The sequence below is a fragment of the Passer domesticus genome, chromosome 3, assembly GCF_036417665.1.
Source record: "Passer domesticus isolate bPasDom1 chromosome 3, bPasDom1.hap1, whole genome shotgun sequence".
NCBI classification, from domain to species: domain Eukaryota; kingdom Metazoa; phylum Chordata; class Aves; order Passeriformes; family Passeridae; genus Passer; species Passer domesticus.
The window spans coordinates 106,636,798-106,642,797 of NC_087476.1; positions in this window are offsets into that span (position 1 = coordinate 106,636,798).

Below are 6,000 nucleotides of genomic sequence, written 5' to 3' on the forward strand. Positions count from 1 at the left end.
GAAACACTAATAACCCCCCACCCCCCCCAACACAATTAACATATTAAACAGAGATGTTACACTTTCTCTTTGCTTTGGCATTCTCAAAAAACTGATAAGAATTAACAGTGGTGTGTATTTTTACACAGATATTGATACATATGCATGCAACAATCCAATTTTACTGGACTTTATTAATGATTTATCAAATTCTAATTGATTTTTAAGGCTACTTAAGGCAAAGTGAGCAAAGTGCTTATCTTAGTTCGTCAAAGCTAGGAGATAATGTTATGTTTGGGCTTGGTCACTGTACTATTTCCTGGAAAAAAGTTCTTATTAAATAAAGGGGTTTTCAAGCTCTATTTCCCTTTGAGGGACTGCAGGAGTGAGTCAAAGTGTTTCTAAATGTGTTTTGTGCTCACTACAGATTAATGCCTGGCTGCACTGGCCATGCCTCAAATGGCAGCACGAGGGGTAACTCCTTAGCTACTCTTTGTTCCTGACTTTATTGAATCATTTCTGCCTATATTAAGGGAGAAATAAAAAATGCTAGTTTAAGCAAGACTTTGTTCTCGTGTAGGCTTTATCTGGGGAAGAACTTAGTAGATGGAAAACCTACTTGGAGATATACATAGCCCTTCTCCTTTAAAATTTTCTCAATGTTGTTTGAAGAAAATCCCTTTTTGTTCAGAATAGACCAAATCTGATATTAGGATTGGATAGTTTGTGTAGGAATATAATCTTTCAATTAAATTGAATGTGCTTTAATGAGATATTTTATAGGTGATTGGGTTCTCTGTTTAAACAAAGGAAGGATTCAGATTGTGGATTGGGCTTTGACCCCTGCTACCCCTGATTTCCTCTCTGTCAGGTCTGCTCTGGCTGACACAGAAAGAAAGGAAACTTCCTGTGGAATGGCGTTTATTGTGAAGCATGGCAGGAATGACTTCTCTGACCCAATGTGAAGTGGCTTCCCAAACAAATACAATTTTGATAACATGCTTATTTATAGCATGCTGCACTTTCTAGTCTTATTCATGGTCAGGGTGCCAATTTGCAAACACACAAAGCATTTTTGTTTAAGTGGATAGAGCAGACAAAAGATAAGTAAGGAAACAGGAAAATAAAATGACTTTTTTTTTTCTCCATGGACCAGGATAGGAATAGAATCCCATTGTCATTATTCTCAGCCTTGTGTTTTGCCTCAAAACTTGCTCTGCTCCAATTGGCTCCCTTGACAAACCTCAGATGCCATAAATTTTAGGCATGATAAACTTTCTGCATATCTCCTCCTTCCTTTCATGGGCTGGCCAAGGCACACAGGCTGCAGGTTAATTGCTTTATATCCCATAGTGAAAAAGACACAAGAGTCCCAAGTGGAAGCAGTCTGAGCTGCTCCCCAGATGTCATTCTGCACAACATCAATGTCACAGACTCTAGGGCTTTTTTTTTGCTCAATCTCTAATTCTCTTTAATCATATGAGGCAGTGTGAGCCAGCATTCAGCTTTTTGATTTTTTGTTAGCCTTTCCTGCTTGGCTTGAATATTTTGATGTTGTTCAGAGACATCAAATGTTTTGATGACTCAGAGTAAGACACGCAATTAAGTGTAACAAACCCATTTCTGTGATAGAGGACCTTTTAGTTTGCCCAGCCAGGAGCTATAACTCAAGCAGCACAACAAATTAATATCTCATTGATGGCTTCTCTGGTCTGAGGGTATGTTAACCAAAAGTTGTGCACAACAGGAAAACAAATGCATTTTCATCAAACAGCAGAGAGCATGCAGCGTTGATGATGGAGGCCAGTAACTGAAACATAAACACTGAAGTACAGTCATCCATTCCTGGGAGGAGTGTATGTGAAAAGGGAAACTCAAGAAACTGTAACCTAAAAACATTTTAGATGAGATTGGGAAAAGGCAGTAGAATGCTGCAGAAGGATGTAGAAATGGTACTGCTCAGCACCCTCCCTGTGGCAGGAACAGGGCACAAGAAAGATATTGGTGTTATATTGTTCCCAAGTAAATGGAGATATACACCTGTATTTGACAAGATTTGGTAAATATACAACTGACAAATGCTGACGTGTGAATTCTCTCTCTTGGGATGGCTCAGTAACTGCAGAGCTGTGGGGTTAAAAGAGGATGTTCAGATGCTTTCCAGATATTCAAGACAGAATAGCTCTTTCAACCTCTCTTATTTCAGGAAAAAAAACCTGAGAGTTCTGGAAGACATTTGTGCCAAGTTTGAGGTTCAAAATGTTTGGATGGTTTCTGGTTGTGGAGAATTCATTGGTGTCAGTACTGATAACTGGTTATTAGAGAGTGAGGACTCAAGGAGCAGTACTTTTTAGGATCCTTCTGGGTGTTTCCTGTAGTTCCTCAGTATGTTTTCCAGTTTTCCTTTATGTTTCATAGCATGTTGCTATATAAGAAGTGGAACATTTCCACCTCCTAACCCCAAACTTCTATCTTTCAATTTTGTGAGAAATGTTTAAAATTCAAATATTTCTGGCCAGTTGTAATCAAAATTACAGTTTAACTTCTCCCTTATTAAACTCTCTGTTTTCATGACTTGGAGTTTGGATTTTTAATCCTAAGTAAATGCTTCTCTCAAGCAAGTAAAAACCTTTAGTTCATCACAGGTTCCAGGCAACTGCTTTGTGAGTGGGCAAGGCAAAAGCAAGGATGATTTCTGACACACTGTCAGTCACTGAGGGCTGACAATTTTGCTACCATTTAGCCCTTGAAAAACTGTTTCCTTCTGTCTCTTAATACTGTCTGACAAAAAATGTAAAAAATCAGGAGTGCAAGCACATTCACATTCTACCCCACTAGATTAAGTCTATAGGGGGTTTATGGTCTGGCTGGTTTGCTATATTGGCCTGTTTTCAAAGTCCAATCTAGTATTTTAAAATCTGGCCTAACTAACAGTACAGCCTTGTACAATGAATGAAAAATATGTTTGGTTGTTGTTTGGGTTTGTTTTTTTTTTTGTTTGTTTGTTTTTTTTTTTTTTTTGTTGGTTTTTTGTTGTTGTTGTTGTTGTCGTTGTGTTCATGCTATTCCAGAAGCTTTTGGTTTTCTTTGGGCACAAATAGTCTTAATTTTCTACTTTGATAATTATGTTGAGTTATGCTTTATTTAATGTTAATAATGTTTATTGAGTTCTCTCTGAGATGGCTATGTATCCCTGCTTAAAAATAGATGTTTATAAAAGAACTAAAATTATTTTCTGGCTGGTTGATTGGATCACTGCAATTTTGTTAGACCCATTGTGTACAGACATAAGTCTCGTGTTTGCTGGATGCTCTTTTAAATGCATCAGCCATGAGCATCCCTGACAACATTTATTATTACCAGGATAGTTTCAGAGAGCTATGAGTGACAGTTGAGTTGCTTAGCTGATTTCCTGTACTGCCATCCCTGAGCCAAGCCTTAGCACTGAATGCGAATAGTATTAATATTCATAAGATAAGCCTGTGATAAGATTTTGAATATAGATTGAGTAGCAGAGAAATGAGAGAAGCAGTCAGGGTCAGATCTTCAGACAGCATAAATTTGTCCCAGTGGGCAATGGAGGTGTGCTGCATTTTGACATTGTTCTTTTGAGTACTTCCCACTGGAGAAAACTTCACTAATTTTCTGAAACAATAAACTACAGATAAAATTTTAAAACCCCCACAGAGCAAAGTGTTCTCTCTATTTACTTTTAGGTCAGAGGCCTGGGAAGTTGTGCTGGATTTTACTGGGATAGAGTTAGCTTTTGTCATAGTGGTTGGTGTAGGGCTGTGTCTTAGATTTTTGCTGAACATGGGGCTGAAAATATAGAAATAGTTTAGTTATTGCTGAGTAGGGCTTACACAGAGCCAAAAGGGATTTTGCATGCTGAATCGCATCATGCTCAGTATATAAAGTGGAGGAAAGAAGGAAGAAGAGTGGGATGTTTGGGGTGATGATGTTTGTCTGCCCAAAGAACTGTTACATGTGATGGAGATAGCTGAACACCTGCCTGTTCATGAGAAACACTGAATTCATTCCTTGTTTTGCTTTGCTTGCATATGCAGCTTTTGCTTTCCCTATTTAACTGTCTTTATCTCAACCCATGAGTTTTCCAGCTTTTACCTTTCCCTTCTCTCCCTCATCTTGCTGGTGGGCTTAGTGAGCTGCTTAACTGCTGGCTGAGGTGAAACCATGACGGATGTTAAGGTGGTTGCTGCTGTTCCAAGGTGCAAAACTGCTGTTTGGGGTAGAAAACAGGTGTGACTGTGTGACTGTGTCTCACCTTTGTGATTCCCTCTGAAGCAGCCCACTGTGGCTCCAGGGCTCTGTCCGAGCCCTTCCTATTTTCTCTTCCTCTTCAATTTCTGCGACAAAAATAGCCCAGCATAGCCTGGCTCTGTGACCATTCACTACAGGATGAAAGGAAATCTAGCTCCAAAATTGGCTTCTTACAGGAGGAAGAGCTTTGGAGACAGTGCAGAAGTGCAGGAAGCCCAGCTGAGACGGGCGTCTATATCCATGATGATCCATGTACCATGGACAGCTCCCCCACTTTCTTGGCTTTCCTTTCACAACAGATGAATTCTCAATTATCTTTGTATCAATAACATAAACTCAAAAGATAGCATGAATGAGAGACAGCTGCTTCAAAATATTTTTTTCTTTAACTAGGCAGTTATGAAATTTTCATTGGTTGTGGACAGAGCAGAAGAGATATCAAAGGTTTTTAGCATTCAGGCCATCAATTGTGCCTCATAAGGACTAGCACTGTGCTTTACCTAAGAAGGCAGAAAGTGAACAAAACCTGCTCTATTTGTTGCCTGAACCTAATCTTAACAGAAACAGCTGTAGCAAATGTTTCCACAACTGCCAAGTAGGCAAAATTAGGATTTTCAGAACTGATTAGATGGACAAAGCATGTTGAAAGGCACTTGTGAAAATTTTACTGAGAGGAAGGTATGTGCTGAACTCTTTCTGAAAATCAAAAGGAGCAAGGCTTTTTTTCTTTTTTCTATTTGTGCAAAAGAAATTTTTTCTTAATAATGTATTCAGTCCTCAGGTTGTATTGACACAGATCTGGGTGGGGTTTCTCCTTATATATTGTGGTTTTAAATCTAATTTTCTTTTTCCAAAGGAAGACTCATGGGCTAAAAAGGGAGATGCACATTACTTGAGACTGTGTCCAGCAAGGGACTTGGGTATGAGAAGTTTTCTTGGCAGTCTTCTGACAGGCTCAGACAGACCCCATGTCCTTTAAAGGGTGTGGGGAGAACTTTGTGCTTGAGAAGGAACTTTAATCCAAACCAGATAATAAGATTTAATATGAGTATGAATTATGAATCTATTCCAGGTTAAAAAGAAAAGATAAAAAGTTCTCTTATGGTACCCTTTCTTAATGGCTATTTTTATTCAAAATTGGGCTGAATGCCCTTTTCCTACTACCTCAGTTAGTTATGAACATTTTGCTTTTATTGACAAACCTGCAGGTTTAGGGTGAAAATGGTTTGCAGCTGATTAAGGATGGTGTGCCTGGCAATTTCTTGCTAATCTCTCTTATTATGCCCTTCATAAAAATGGTAGTCACGGTATAAATCCTAGTTTAAATCAATACCTGGAAGTGCTAATCTCTAAAAAGGAAAATGTCACATACCTCCTGCTGTGTGCAAAGGCTCAAATTCTATGGCATAAACATTAAAGACTACTGAAATTATTCTGCTTTTTTTCTTTCCTTTACACAAGGTTTTGCACTTCCTTTTCTAGCATTTCAGATGTCATTAGCCTTTCTTACATAAACAATACCTTAAGGTGGTGGGAGCATGATATGTCTGACAGTGACACATGGTCACTGTTCACCCTGTGAGGAGCCACTACTGATCCCAGCTCTGCCCCAGGTATTATCTTTGACTGTGCCTTGAGTTCTGGAGTCAACTTCCTTCCTTATCCATGGGATCTCTTCTGAGAAAGGTTTCTGAAAGCCCTAAGTGTTAGTTGCATGTGTAAGTGCAGTGTAGCACTTAA